Source organism: Caretta caretta, chromosome 9 (assembly GCF_965140235.1).
Source record: "Caretta caretta isolate rCarCar2 chromosome 9, rCarCar1.hap1, whole genome shotgun sequence".
Classification (NCBI taxonomy): Eukaryota; Metazoa; Chordata; order Testudines; family Cheloniidae; genus Caretta; species Caretta caretta.
In genome coordinates, this window is record NC_134214.1 from 63,096,915 (window position 1) to 63,113,325 (window position 16,411).

At 44.6% G+C, this 16,411-nt stretch overlaps 1 protein-coding gene across 6 annotated transcripts in view; it reads left to right on the forward strand.

The window, feature by feature from the left end:
- Positions 1 to 16,411, forward strand: part of LOC125642866 (uncharacterized) — a 59,084-nt gene that overhangs the window by 39,099 nt on the left and 3,574 nt on the right. For 4 of the 6 annotated variants that reach the window (XR_012669954.1, XR_012669955.1, XR_012669959.1 and 1 more), the window contains exons 2-3: positions 11,853 to 12,121; positions 13,406 to 13,480. The gene's annotated coding sequence lies outside the window, so the exon portion shown is untranslated. Of the gene's footprint in view, positions 1 to 11,395; positions 11,503 to 11,852; positions 12,122 to 13,405; positions 13,481 to 16,411 lie in introns of all 6 variants that reach the window. The other 2 variants (XR_012669957.1, XR_012669958.1) reach the window with 1 other exon arrangement.

Genomic DNA, 16,411 nt, shown 5'->3' on the forward strand with positions numbered 1-16,411 from the left:
ATTCTACCAGCAGTCCCATTGTTCTAAAGTTCTGGACTGAGGCATGCAAACACGTAGGAGATGTAGGTCTCTACCAAGAAATCGAATAGCAAAGTGCCTAGCAGCATACCCTGGGCGAGCACAGTCACATTCCCACACAGTGTCACAAGGCACCCAGCTAGTCTGTGGTTGGGTTATTTTAACATTTCGGGGCAATATTTTCCTTTCTCCCTCCCTGTGGACATGTGGCTTTCCTCAAACTCAGCTCTTGGGAGACGTTCTGGAGATGCCTATAAACTTCAGCAACAAGTCCTCCTTGTGTCCCCAATGTCAATGCACTTCCCTAGCCCCTCCCAAACACTCCTTGGCTGCCTCTGGCCATCCACTGTGGGCCAGGGCAGGCTGGGCCAAGCCACTCTACCTGTCTCTTAAGAGGCTGCCATATTAGAACACGTTGTTTGACTCTATCCCAAGAACAATACTCTGCATGCAATTTATTTTTACCCCTGTGACAAAGGGCAAACTGGCAGGTTTAGTCCCAGCCCAGGGCTGCTAGCAAGGCAGTGTCCTCCTCAAGCCAGTCTTTGAGGAGATCCCACTCCTCCAGCAGCAGCAGCAGTCCCCAGAGCCTCACACATTCAGCTCATCTGTTCGGCATGTTCGTCGGGCAGGATTCCACCTCCCCATTTGGCGGCAAGTTTGGGTTTTTTTGCCGCTTGAGGTGGCAAAAACGCTGGAGCTGGCCCTGGACAGAGCATGGCTCTTTGCTAATTATATCATCATGATTCAGCATTAGAAGTTCCAACATACCTTTGTGAGAAGTTTCCAAACCCAGACTGACCAGCTATGGGCCATATACGTCTGTTACGCATTGTGTGAACCTTACCAGGTCTGTCAGAGTTTTGATGGCTATTATGGAATCTTTTAGACTACATTCAGCAGTTAATAGCTTCTAAAATATGCAATCCTGCTTCTTGAAAAAAAGGCACAAGGTGTTAATCACACCCAGCTATTTTGAATACACCAAAACTTAAAATTTTAGGGCGAGCTAACCTTGAGAAATGGTATGATGACAAAGCAGTGAATTTTCTAAATGTGGCCACAGAAATTCTCCCAACTCCCATACTTCAGAAAGGATCTCTAGGGCCAGATCCAGTGGCCAGTGAGATCAGTGGAAAGACTACCATTGGTTTTAGTTGGCTTTGGATCAGACCCAGAGATATTTGAAATAGAACTTGCATTTCACCAATTTTTTTTCTTCTCGCCAAAGACGGGTGGCGGATTTAGAATTGGCGGGGCCCTCTGCTCAGCTTCCTTTTTGGGGCCCCTCCTTGGGACCCCCAGCCAAGAAAAAGAACATTCTCTCTTATCTCCCCAGCACCCCGTTTTTGGTTTTTTTCTTCCTCCTCCTCCTGTAAGTAATAGGGAGTAAATGAAAATAAAGTACGGTACCTTGATTGTATTTGTAGTCTAACTTATTTTTCCACAGACCACTTGAAAATCGCTGAGGAATCGCTGAGGGTCTCGGTGGACCACTTAATGATCTTTCCAAATATTGTTTGTACCCTTAGCTAACTAGTGTAAAGCGCTTTGGATAAGAGCGCTTTATAAAAAAAATGCAAAAAAACATTGGGGTGTGGGGTCTGGCCAGGACTTAGGGTGCGGGAGGGGGCTCAGGGCTGGGGGTGCAGGGTCTGGGAGGAAGTTAGGGTGAGGGAGGGGGCTCAGGGCTGGGGCAGGGGGTTGGAATGTGGAGCACTTACCTGGGGCAGCTCCCTTTTGGTGCGAGGGGTGCAGGTGGGGATGTGGGTGTGCAGGAGTCAGGGTGGGCTGGGAGTGTGTGAGGGGGTGCAGGAGTCAGGGAGGTCAGGCCCTGTGGGGTGAGGGGGTGCAGGAGTCAGGGCTGGGAGTGTGTGAAGGGGTGCAGGAGTCAGGGTGGGCTGGAGGTGTGGGGGGCAGGGGGTTTGGGGGGTTGCAGGAGTGAGGGAGAGCAGGGGCCTGCAGGGTGAGGGTACAGGAGTCAGGGCTTGGGGCGTGTGAGGAGGGGTATCGGAGTCATGACTGGGGGTGCCAGTTCTGGGAGGGAGTTTGGGTGCAGGAGCAGGCTGGGGGCTGGGGTGCAGAGTCTGGCCAGGAGTTAGGATGCAGGAAGGGGCTCAGGGCTAGGGCAGGAGGTTGGGGTGTGGAGCGCTTACCTGGGGCAGCTCCCTTTTGGTGCGAGGGGTTCAGGTGGGGATGTGGGGGTGCAGGAGTCAGGACAGGGGCCTGGGGGTGTGGGCTGGGGTCATGGGGGTGCTCCCAGCCCCCTTCCCCAGCCCAGCCACCTGCCTTGAGCAGCTCATGGCAGGGGGCTGGGGGAGGGGATATGTGGGGGGGGGGGTGCGGAGGCCCCACCTTTGCTCCACCCTGTCCCAATTCCACCCTCTTCCCCACGGCCCTGCCCCTGTCTCTTCTCTGCCTCCGCCCTCGAGCACGCTGTGGCCCCGTTCCTCCCCCTTGCTCCCGGAGTGACGTGAGCGCTGGCAAACAGCTGTTTGGTGGCGGGGGAAGCACTGGGAGGGAGGGGAAGGGGTGGGAACGTGGCACACTCGGGAAAGGTGGGGGGAGGAGGGAGCTTGGCTGCCGGTGGGTGCGGAGCCTGCAGCAGGACTGGAGCCCCAGGAGCCACCAGGACCATGCTTCTGCCCCTGCAGCTGCCCGGCCCTGGGGCCCCTTGTCATTGCAGGGGCCCTGTGGCAGGGCCCCCTGTGTTTTACTGTTAATCTTCCTCTGCCAAAGACTCTGGACGATGATTAATTTTCTTTTACTGCACCACACGTTGACTGTGCTTAACAAACAACTATCATAATGGTTACATGAAAAATGTGGTGCAAAAATTATCTTATGAGGTGGGAGGGGGCAAAATCTGTCTTATAATGGAAGGCAGGTTACAACTTTAATTGAGGGGTGGCTTCTATTTCACCATAGTAACTGAGTGTAACCTTAAATATTACTGTTCTGTTCTTGCAGTGGGGATTGTTTCTGCATGTCAATCCACTGGTCTTGCACCAACAGGAGACAGGGTGGTTGGTGCCGTGGGCTGCACTGTGGTGTTCCCTGGACCAGATCACATTGACACCACTGGGGTTGTATGGTGGGAGTATAAACAAAATGAAAATATCACTGAACTGTCCGTCGTACTTTATTATGTGGAATCATGGAAACTGGACATCTTACCAGCGTATAAGGATCGTATTGTATTTAACATGTCCAACTGGTCCCTGGGACTGAAATTGCAACTAGCAGATCGTGGCCTGTACAGATTAAGGAGAGAAGAGGAGGACAAGAGTGGCAAATGGATCCAGTTGGAAGTTATAGGTAAGTGCCATGTTCATGAATCTTTCCTCCACTCTTGTGCTAATTTCATGTCAGCTTTTTGCTCTCTAGGATTTCACGGCCGACATTCTGCAGAGAAGTAATAGGCGTATATTGTACATACTGACCCTGCACTGTCACAGACTGCATTCTTACACCACCTACATTACTTCAGGTGGTGAGAAGGATCCACATTATATATCAGGTTTGGTCTATTTCTCCAACCTTAACCTCCCAAAAAAGGACTTCAGCACAGTATTCCTGGGAGTGGGGCAGGAGGAATTGTTGCATGTGTGACATAGAGGGGAACTAATTTCTGTGGTATTTTTGTCATTTAATTCTGAAGATGACTTGTCTAGATCAGTGGTTCCCGAACTTGTTCTGCCGCTTGTGCAGGGAAAGCCCCTGCCGGACCGGGCCAGTTTGTTTACCTGCCGCTTCCGCAGGTTTGGCCAATTGTGGCTCCCACTGGCTGCAGTTCGCTGCTCCAGGTCAATGGGGGCTGCGGGAAATGGCACGGGCCGAGGGACATACTGGCCGCCACTTCCAGCTGCTCCCATTGGCCTGGAGCAGCGAATCGCGGCCAGTGGGAGCTGCAATCGGCCGAACCTGCGGACGCGGCAGGTAAACAAACCGGCCTGGCCCGCCAGGGGCTTTCCCTGAACAAGCGGCGGAACAAGTTTGGGAACCACTGGTCTAGATGTATCAGACATTGGTTACATTTAGCTTTGGAACAGGACAGGTTCTAATTTTTTTGAGTGTCACCCCAGTTGCTCTTGTGTGAAATTTTGACTCACTAAATCTTGCTTCTAGATCTCAGGTTTGCCCATATTTACCATGGTATTGATTATTTTGAGGGGTGACTTATCAAAATCTAGGTACGGATTTTACTGGCACTTGAGCAATAAAACAATACGCACAGCTTCTCTCCTTAAAATATAAAGGCAGTTTTCAGGTAGGTAATTCTGCCTAGTGTTGAAATAGTCAATGATAATGGGAGTCCCTATGGGGAAAAGGAAGCACTTGAATGAGTATTTGCATCACATGGTCTGTAGTTCTTTATATCTAAACTTCCTCTTTTGATTTATATTTGAGTGCTGACTGTATTGGGGGAGGGTGGACTTCTTCCTCTGAATCATCAAAAATGGCCATAGTTGGAGATGGGACATTGAACAGGGTGGGCCAGTGTTTTGAGGTGGTACTGGGTGTTCTCTCTCTCAAGCGCTTGGCTGGCTGGTTCTTGCTCAATACTCAGGGTCTGACTGATAGCCAAATGTGGGGTAAAGAAGGAATTTCCCTCCAGGACAGATTGGCAGTGATCCTGGAGGGAGAGGAGGGAGGGTGTTTCACTTGCCAGGATTGTTAGGGGGCTTATTCCTTCACCCACTTACTTCCCTGGTCCTTCTCGCATGAACAGAGAGCAACAATACCCAAAGTCCAAAGGTGCAAACAATTCGATGTTTATTGGGGTGAACTTCCAGCAAGCATGATTCCAGTTTCCTTCCTTAGTATCCTCCTTCCCAGCTCTGACACCACAGAGCCTTACACCTGTGTCCCTGTTCCCATTCCTACCCTTAGCGAAACATGATTCCAACTTCCTTACTCCCATTCCCTGTTCCCATTTCCTCCTTTAGCAAAACATCATTTCAGTTTTCTTACCCCCATTCCCTGTTCCCATCTCCCTCACCCACATGCCCGTGCCCACCCCCAGCCCCCTACTTCCTGATTGACTGCAGACTATATAGTAAAACTTGAGTTCTCCTTTGCTATACCGTAACCAATCATTTTCCTGAAATTTAACTAACCAATCCTAACATATTGTAACATGATTATTATATCCCACCACCTTAATTAGTTTACACCCAGCAAAATTAATTATACAGCAGACAGGAACAGTCACAGAACCAGAGAGATTATACAGACAAACAATAGCAAAGTGGGAACTATAATGACAAAACAATACAGAAGTGAGGATTTCACATCCCAGCTATTGATAAGTGAGTTCTTGCCAGACAGGATGCTATCAAACTAAGTTTCCTTTTACATTTTCTAGGCACTTCCCTTTCTCTGGAGGTGATAGGAATACAATCCTGTCCTGATAGTGCCTAACAGCCCAATAGCACCTTATTTCAATGTGACTAGTTTGGAATGTGAGGATGTGACTTGTTCGCTTCCCAGCTTATGGCTGCCTCTGCTGCTTAGCCAAAGGCCTTAGCCTAAGAACAGGGCCTCAGACTGTCACAGTAAGAGAAGGCCCTTACACCATCAGATAGTGATTTTGATTCTTTCTTTTATACCTCTATAATTAGCCAAGTGATAAGAATACACCTAAATTCTTAGAGTATAGGCCTTTTCAGACAGGCCTGAATATCTATATCCTAACACTCCACCCCTTTTTTTTCTTTTTCTTTTGGGATCCTCCTGCCCAGGTATCCCTGGAAAAGCATAGGACATATGGAGACACATTTCCTGATAGGGCCAGGCATCAAGGTGGAAGGTGTCGATATTCCATTTGTCCCACTGCCCTTTGTGTAGTATAGTGCCCTGTACCTTCTCTCGTACGGGCATACCACACCTATTCCAATTAGTGTTCCAGACTTCCCATTAGAGTGGGCCTGAGAAGGTTGGGTCTGGGTTGTCTAGTACACTGCAGGGTTTGGAGGGCTTATTACATTACTTATAGATTATCTCCCATATGCAACGTAACATAAGTACAGTTAACAATACAAAATCCACAGCAACACTGAGTCCTGACCACTGCAGTATGGTCCAACATCCGAGACACCCTCAAAACACTGCCTCTCCTCCTTCGATGGGGTCACGATCTTGTGTCCAGTTGCTGGCAGTTGCAACAAGTTGCCCTTGGAGGTTTTGCTTGCTTTTGTCCATATCATAAGTCCATTGAATGTTCACAGAGAAATGGGATATTGTCCAAACCAGCTTGACCACTTGGTATGGAATCAGGCAGTAAGCCCTGGCTTATTCACAGCAATAAGATTCACAGATCCATTTGTGCACCAAAGTCCATATAGCAGCATATAGATGGGTGTAGTTTGGTTATGGGCTGGTGTAATTGTGCCCCCAGTAATATGTACATTCCCAGCAAAACACCTTATACACAGTACACCCAATTGTCCACCCCTTGCATAGGCCATTGATCCTGCTCCTCTATAGTCATAGGAGAGGGGCACATCCAAACAACTTCTATTGATTTACACTATTTTACACACCCCTCCATTGAGTCCCAGTGAGCTCCTCCCCTTCTCATTATTTCCATAGGGCTTGTGGGGGCCACCTTAGTTGCCATTCCATTTCCAGGTACCACGGTAGCTATTACACAGATGCTGGCCTCCTAGTTGAGCATTTTGCATTCCCATACACATCTTCCCCCAAGGTCAGCCTTTTGAAGCCATCCCCCACCCATGTCATGAGGTTTTCTGTTCATTAAAACACAACAATGCTAGCAACAAGACAAACACCACAGACAAACAACACAAAACATAGATCCCTGGTATTCTGAGTTATTCTTCCCACTGGCGCCAGCTTGCTTGTAGAGTGTCTGAAAAACAAAAGAAACAATTTCCACCCCCCTGGTGGGGACAGATTATTGCTTAATAATAATAATACCACTTTCCTTTACAAATTTCCTTGCTAATAGCAGGAAAAACAGAAGAATTACCTCCAAGCTGTCCTTATTTTGTTCTATAGTCAGGCTAGTGAATTACCTCACTCACTGGTCATTTATGAAATTCATGAGATGGTGTACCTCAGTTTCCCCTCTTGTACAACAGACCGAGTTTGCAATAGTTTCTCTGCTGTACACACACACACACACACACACACACACACACACACACACACACACACACACACACACACACACACACACACACACACACACACACACACCCCTTAAGGTTAACCTGTCCCCTTTATTTTCAGGCTTGACTTGTTTTTTTCACCTCCCTTTCCTGGAGAGCCATAATCTGAGTCTTCTAGTAGCTTGTTTGCTGACCCGATGTATTCATTATTTGTAGCTCCTTTGTGCCCATCACCTAGGTAATTTGCATTTACACAGAGGCTTACTAGCTTGCTTCTGGATCCAAAGCTGTTAGCAGCTCAGACACTGTCTTAAAAGGGAAACATTTTACTTCCACCAGAGTTCTGATTACTTTCCACTTTCATCTCCTGCTCCAAAACACTCACAGATCTGAAAAAGAAAGCACAACCTATTGTGGCCCCTTTTGGAGCACTATTACGATTTTAATGAAGTACCATGTTTTATTTGCATTTCTTTTACCCCTTCTCCAATATACACTGCACACGTCCTGGGAAAATGCACATTCCTTCCGTATAGTTTAACCTCCATAACATTATATTAGCCATATTAATTTTACACAAGGTGTAACTGCCTCCCCCATGCCCACAGAGTTCTCATGCACACCCACCAAAGCAACAATCTGATCCCCCAGAGCCATCCCAAGGCTCAGTGTTCCCATCATTCCTCCCCTTTTCCTTTTCTTTTACCTGTGCACACACACACAAAATTCTGTTTTGCCTAACATCCTTTGCATTGTGATTACTCTTTTTTACACAACTGTACCCCAATTACACTTCCATCTTGTACAACTAGACACAACCAGGCGCAGCCAAGTTAAGTTCCAAGAGAAACCCCTTCCATCCTTTAGTGATTTTGATTACATTACCCAAAAGTCAAATAATTTTGATCATATTCTCTCTCTGCCTGCTGCCTGCAGTAGTCCCTTATAGACCATTTCTGTGGGAAAAGGGCCCATGTTCCCTCAGAATAGCTGTAAAGGCTTCTGGGGACAGAAGCACAGTGGTGGTAGTAGCCACTCTACCTGACCCCCTTGGATAATTTAATTACCAAGCTTCCTTCCAATGTGACTGCACAGAGTTGCACATACAGTTACATTTATATAACTGGGTTTTATCATTAAACAAAAACTTCCTTCTTGACATCTCACATAAGTATCCAAAGTACCCTCCATTAAAACTTCAGAAAAACAAAAGAGTGTGGAAAGGCAGGTTGCACTTTGAAATTTTTTTTTTCCACTCCCCCAGGACCAAGTCCCAGATCCAGTCTCTAAAGGTGGTCTGTTAACTCTGCTTTTGACTATAACCCTTTTGAGCCAAATCATCTTTCACTACCCCTAATTAATTTACAACCCTTCAGCAGCCCTTGCTGAAGCAGCACCAAACTTGAAAGATTACTGGCAGCTTCCATAATGCTGCCCTTACTTCAAACCGCTCACAAGTGGACTGAAGTGCCTCCTTTCCCTGGAAGGCATTCAGCCCCCATGGGCAGGGACCTTCTTCCACTACCCATATACCAAGGAGGGTGGGCTCCTCAGCCACCCCCCATACCTCTGGGTCCCCTAACACTTCCTCCATTTCCTTTTTAATCTCATCCCAGGTTGACCCCTGTACCTGGTATGGGCCCTGGTTCTCCCTTATCCATTTATCCAAAAAATCCTTTACCCTGGCTTGCCAGAACCCGCAACTACCATCACAAGAGTTCGCGATACCACCTCCAAGCAGCTGCGCGGACTGTTGGGGAGGGGGACTTACAGGCTGCCACTCACCTATCCGATGCGATGCATCCGAGTCACGGCACCAAGATGTTAGGGGGCTTATTCCTTCACCCACTTACTTCCCTGGTCCTTCTCGCATGAACAGAGAGCAACAATACCCAAAGTCCAAAGGTGCAAACAATTCGATGTTTATTGGGGTGAACTTCCAGCAAGCATGATTCCAGTTTCCTTCCTTAGTATCCTCCTTCCCAGCTCTGACACCACAGAGCCTTACACCTGTGTCCCTGTTCCCATTCCTACCCTTAGCCAAACATGATTCCAACTTCCTTACTCCCATTCCCTGTTCCCATTTCCCCCTTTAGCAAAACATGATTCCAATTTTCTTACCCCCATTCCCTGTTCCCATCTCCCTCACCCACATGCCCGTGCCCACCCCCAGCCCCCTACTTCCTGATTGACTGCAGACTATATAGTAAAACTTGAGTTCTCCTTTGCTATACCGTAACCAATCATTTTCCTGAAATTTAACTAACCAATCCTAACATATTGTAACATGATTATTATATCCCACCACCTTAATTAGTTTACACCCAGCAAAATTAATTATACAGCAGACAGGAACAGTCACAGAACCAGAGAGATTATACAGACAAACAATAGCAAAGTGGGAACTATAATGACAAAACAATACAGAAGTGAGGATTTCACATCCCAGCTATTGATAAGTGAGTTCTTGCCAGACAGGATGCTATCAAACTAAGTTTCCTTTTACATTTTCTAGGCACTTCCCTTTCTCTGGAGGTGATAGGAATACAATCCTGTCCTGATAGTGCCTAACAGCCCAATAGCACCTTATTTCAATGTGACTATTTTGGAATGTGAGGATGTGACTTGTTCGCTTCCCAGCTTATGGCTGCCTCTGCTGCTTAGCCAAAGGCCTTAGCCTAAGAACAGGGCCTCAGACTGTCACAGTAAGAGAAAGCCCTTACACCATCAGATAGTGATTTTGATTCTTTCTTTTATACCTCTATAATTAGCCAAGTGATAAGAATACACCTAAATTCTTAGAGTATAGGCCTTTTCAGACAGGCCTGAATATCTATATCCTAACAAGGATTATCTGGGTATAGCTCACTTCACCATTTTCCTGCCATTGTGGGGGTCTCAGGCACTAGTGGGCTTCTGTCCCTCTTTTTGTCTGCCTATGGGATGTAGCCGTTTAGTCTCCTGTGGGCTGGAATACTTTGGTCTCATTTGGTTGTTGGGTTTAGTGTGCAGATAGTAGGTGATGCTGGTGGCCTGCAATAGACAGGAGGCCAGACTAGATGAACTGGTGGTCCTGACTGGCCTTAAACTCTGACACATAATTTATTCCTGGAAGCCTATTTATACTGATAAGTGTGTTCATACATTAGCAACAGCACGACTAACGCCAGGATTCCTGGACTGTTACACACATAGTCTAAAACAGCTAAAACAACGAAGAAGAAATAAACACTGCTTCTAGATACACTGTCCAAAAATCATGTTTTATTCATTCCTGTGTCAATGGTACTGACAACACTTTATTAAAAATGAAAGAATTTTTAAAATTTGCCCCAACTGTCTTTATTCTCCATTTCTTTTTGCAGTCATCTCAGCTAGGATACTGACCATCTATTAAGCCAGTTTGGCTTTCTCATTTTCTAGTTCTGCTAGTGCTTGGGTTTCATATACTGCAGAGTGTGGTGTATTGAAATCCATGTCAAAATTGTGATCTATCACTTTACATTCTCTGGAGTTTTTCTGGCTGTACTTGTAGATGAGGGTTCTGTAGGGAAGAGTCTGATCAGAGTCAGTCTGTGGACAGATAATTTAGAAAGAGGTGGAGTGAATTGTGCTTCTGTTTTTTAAGGGAGTAGCCTGCTTTGTCTCTCTGTTGTTGGTTCTGGTGTGTTAGCATTCTGAATTCTAAGAAATAACTTTAGTTTTAAGTGGCAACCTTCCAGTAAGAGTATTTGTTTTTATCTAACTTCTTTACGTGTATGCCGTGAACATAACACACGGGAAAGTTACTTGTTTGAAATTGTTTCATTGGAATTTTAAAAACAATTATTCTAGTTTTAGGTTTTATACTTGTTTTAACAAAATGTAAAATGTGGGTCAAATTTAAATTGACAAACCAAAGGACTTCATAAAACATTTGATAGTAGCCAGATTTAGCAAAAATTTATGAGAAAAATACTTTATTTTATCTCCATTAATATACCTTTGAGTGTGTAATAATCATTTGTACCATCTTAAAAATAAATTAGATTTTTTTTATTTACATGTTATTAGTTCCTTACTTTCTTCCCATTTTATAATCTCAAACTGCTAAAATGGATGTTTTTGTATGTTTCTTTAATTAGGTTCGTAGCTGGAATCACTTAATTCCCATGGACTTCCTGAACTGGGGCCTAAATACAGAAAAAAGAGTGAACAAGGCTTTTCATTTATATTCTTCACCTGTTCATTTATCTTTTCAGAGTCTCAAGTGCCATCTTCTAGCAGTCTCATGGTCGCAGGTGGGAGGAATTTTCTCACGGGCAAAATCAAAGTTCTGATTCCTACAGCAAATGGCTCAAGCTGCTTAGTAAGACATTAAAGTTGACATGTTCAAAACTGTAATATAATATACCATACTACAAGGCAGGAGCATTAAGGATGCTATGGGAGCCATAATTGAAATGACTTGATTTACGTTTTTTAAAGCTCAATCATAATATTGCATTAGTAGGGATTTATTTATTTAGCATACGCTGCTAATAAAGATCAACATTGCATAACACGTTGTGCCATCCAGTGCTATCGAAACACATTCCTTTAAGACTGAAGATAGTGTCTATTAATAGTTAAGTGATATCTTTAAGTCATTCTTGGAAAATGCTGTTGCATTTTTTAGTGTTTAGGAATAATGGTCGCAAAACGTTCCCTTTTTTCCAGAGCCCTTATCCAAGTCGGAACTCTTTAGGAACTCTTCCTTGGCGGGCTGCACCACTGAAATGGTCTGTAACGTGACAGTAGGTAGGGTGGATTCCTATCTGTGGAGTAAGGACCATAAGCCTCTCCCTGGGACTGATCACTACCAACTCTCTCGGAAAACAATGTACTTCTCATACTGAATGCAACACAGGCTGATAGTGGCTGTTACTCCTGTAAAGTTACCAGTGAAGTTAGTGAGAATGAAACCTCCCTGGAATTGGCCATCAGTGGTAAGTGAGAATTTCTCTTTGCAGTATTTTATAGTTTTTGTTGTTTTAATTATGGGAATTAACTTCATGCTTCTTCGGAGTTTATGAAATTGTGTGTGTGTGTGCACGCGTAATGATCGGTGTTTATTCAATAATGGGCTACATTTTAAAAAATACACCATAAGTTCATCTCAGGTGCACATCTATGCAATTCAGTATTTCAATGGGTCATTTCAGAGCTCTGATGCTCTTAAGTGACTTCAGCAAATGTAGGAGTGATTGCACTCCTAAACAAGGGTCCACTGGTGCCATCAAGTTTAAGCTTAAAAAAGGATGGTGTAATATGGCCCCAAGTGCCAACAAAAAATAATTACCCAACTGAGAGCCCAGGAATAAGTGATTTAAATAAATGGTCCCAACCCAGGCTAGGAGTATAAATCCTCTCAAAATAGCTTGACACCAGTATTGGTTATCTGTACTTAAATGATGCATTTTCATGTGAAAATATTTTGATATGGTTTAAAATAAAAATTAGACCAAACCCACTGAACTGTGGGAAGACTTTGGAGTTGGGGGCTCTTTAATTTAAAATCTCAGTAAAGCTTTGTCTTCTATGTGCTATAGAAGTAAGTAAGTAGGATGTTTAAAATTGCCACCCATCCTATAGGTCACTATGCAGTGCCATGTTACCTAGTGGCAGTAATAGACTCTGGCTTGCAAATAGAGATATGCACCAGTTTTAGAGAGCGAGAATACAGCCTGGCTAGAATACAGCAGTAGCATCACCCTTTATTTTATAAGTGATTTATTTTTAGCTAACTAAATAAACTACCATAAGCCCCGCCTCAGAGATCATTCTACTAGTGCATTGTACCAGAAGTGAAAGCACAAAAGGTGGGAGAATGCAGGTACCAGTGTATATAGGTGGGAGCTGAGTGATGGCAGATGAGGAAGCACTGGGGGAGTCGAGTGAGCACAAAAGGACAATTGTTGCCCTCTTTGGTTGTACTGAAACTAAGGCAGTCTGGCTTAATCAAAACTGCAGGAGTCATGGAAAAATTTGGACATCTGGCCTTTCTAGACCACAACAGAGTTGGGGGCAGTAATGTTTACAAGTGTGAGAGAGACAACTTGCAACAGGTTTTTTTAAAAAAAATCTTGTAGAACAGCACTTAATATTCAAACTTGAAAGGGCAGATCGCAAAGTTGTTGTTTTAAAGGAAAAAGGCTATTTCTCTCTTGGGACATTTTCCACAAGTGAGGTTCAAAGAGTGGCTGATCGGAAAGTGATGTTTCTTCACACAGATTCTTCAGCTGTGGTTTCAGACGGAGTCATTTTGGGAATTGCTGTCAGAACTGCTGTCGTAAGTCTAGTAATGGGTGAGTAAAAGGATTGCAACTTCCTTGCCATTGATCACAGAACTGTATTTGGTTCATGGTGGATCTATGCTATGAGTTATATCAAAAAGATGGGGAAGGTGTGACCTAAAATAACACTATAGGTTTGTCTTCTAGAAACTGATCACAGCTGCACATATCAGTTTCTCTGTTTTACATATTTGTACCCAAAGGGATTTAAAGCCGAAATCCTTGGGGAATTTTGTTGCTGACTTCAGCTGGATCAGGATTTGGTTCTTATGGTGAAAATGAGGCTTCATGAAGGACTAAATTGTGCCTGGCCCTCTTGTGGGTGTGCAGAAGGAAAGGTGCAAGGAGTCTCCTCCCTCCAAAATGAACGACTGGCACAAGGAGCAGACTTAATTCCAGTCCCCCAGCTAAGAGAAGTGTGGGACTGCTCCCTGCAAGCATCTTCAGGGGTTCAAACTGCTCCAGCTGGGGTGTGTCGGAAGCAGGAACAAACATCCCAGCCCAATCTCTCCTTCAGCTGTTCCTGGAACAATGTAGTGCTGCACCTTGCCCCAGAGGGGCCAGTGGCTCTAAAGCTGTATTTAGCACAAACAAGAAGATTCACTTTATGTTCTGTTTAGTTAGCGGTGCCCATGCTTAGAAATTACCTGGTTTGTCTGGGTTATTTGCAAAGCTGTCTCCAAAGACAAAATATATGAAAAGAAATGTACATCTCCTTTTAGAACACTGGTAGACATTAAGGGTATGTCTACAGAGCAACTAGACATCCACGGCTGGCCCGCACCAGCCATCTTGGGCTTGCAGGGTTTGGGCAGCAGTTGCTGTGTAGACTTCCGGGCTCAGGCTGGAGCCCTGGCTTGGGACCCAGCAAGGATGGAGGGTCTAAAGAGTTTGGGCTCCAGCCTGAGCTTGCATGTCTACAGATGGAAATGTTTAGCCCCTCATCCTGAGCCCTGCGAGCCCAAGGCAGCTGTGGGCTGAGCTGTGGGGCTTTTATCCCTATGTAGACGTAGCTGAGGTTCCTAAATCCCATTTTCAAAAGTGAATTATGTGCGTAAGTCATTTAGGTGCTTTTGCAGATGCGACACTTGTGCTAGCTCACTACCTCACTTTTCCTTTAACCCAGCCACGCTCTAGGGGAAAGGACATTGTACTCGTAACGCATTGAAAGAAATTTTCCTTAAGGCCATATTGCACCCTCAGTTTAATTCTTCATTCATTTCAATGGAGAGTTCCGCTTAAAATTGCAAGAGAAGAAGAGCCTGCTGCTGCTTTTTCTGAAGTAGAGCAGAGTGTAGGAGAGGAGAGCCTGGAGCACGGAGCCTGGGGCAAGACCTGAGGTCTGAACCAGAGGCTGTGAACCACAATCAGGTCATGTATTAAAATAGATATTTACAAGTTCACTGTATTGCTAGGGTTGCTAAAACCCAGGCACTCTTAAGTAGCAACAGATACTGTGGTGGGTGGGAACATTCTCTAAAAGATTACCTCAGGGACATCCTGACTTAACGCCAGATAAGAGGAATTTTTGTCTGAGACAACTGGAGTATAATACAAGGGAAGGTAACAAGTAGATGTCATCATAAAACATGTTCGGCAGTATGCAAGTTGTTTGTCTCAGTTAGAAATGTCAGGGTACCTCCCCTTAGCCCTCTGTACGGCCGAGAAGACAGCAGAAATTCCTGCCATGGGACGCTCAGGTGTTAGTGTACCTGTAACCACGGAGCCAGGGCACTAGTACTGTGCCTTGAGGGCAATACACCTGGCCGAGTGCTTTTGTCACTGAACTGTGCTGGTGGCCGCGCTTTATAAATCACATGGAGGTCTGCTGAAATAGCTCGCTGCATTCTGTGCTTGTGTTAACAACCTTGGCGTGCCAGAGATAACACTGAGCATCAGTAATAGCTCAAAACAGCTTCTGGACAGTGTTATCATGGCAATGACATTCCAGCCTTCAGCACTTAGCATCCTTTTATACTTGAGGTCAGAGAAGTCAAACTAATGTTCACTGGTAAGACAAATTATAACAGCACTTTATGTGTGTAGCTGTTACACATTTTACATGGGAAAAAGAATCCATGCCAATTACTGTTCTAGTGAACACTCTCTTTACAAATGCTAATGCTTCTCCTGCCATTGCTCTTTTTTTTTTTCAGTAACAACTCCACTCTTCTTCCCCTCTCTTCAACTGTCTTTACAAATCAAACATTGTTTAAAGGGGCACTGTCAACTGGAAACCTAGTGAATTTCAAAAGATGCATTTAAAGCTCCTGCCCTAGGTCCCCCTGCCAATTTTTGTGGTTTTACAAACATATTTCTCTAAATTAATGTCAAATACCTTAAATAAACAAGCAAAAAATAACAGAGAAACTTATTTTTTTGCTAATCTTTCAGATACAATTTTTGTTGTTTTGTTTTGTTTTGTTACTTAGAAGTAGGCAAAAAACTTCCAAAGTATGTCCCTTTAATTGTATGTCCAAAGGCCAAAGTATGTCCCTTTAATTTTTTTGCTTTCTGCAGGATGGGGCTTCAATAAAATTTCTCTTCAGTTGGTTAAATATTGGGTGGGTTCAGTGAGCTGGATGATTATGAATAAATATCAGAAAATATATGGCAGCTAGAAAATATATGAAAAGCCAGCACCAAAACCGAAGATTAGGGTTGGGGGGGATACCTGGCAAAAGTATTCCAACTAATCAGTGGCTGGAAATTAGCTTGTCAGTGATGTAATGCAATCAGTTAGTCACTTGTAATAATTAAATCTGCCATTCTCTCACTGCTGTGACATTTCCATAGCAGGGTTGGGGTCAAATTACTGACATCCACAACTATCTTGTGACTTGTAGAAATTGTGGAATTATTATTTCTTCCCTAGGGTTCTGGTAACTCTCTTTGCTGTTCTGGGATGACCTCATTGGACTCTCCTCAATAGATTTACAATCT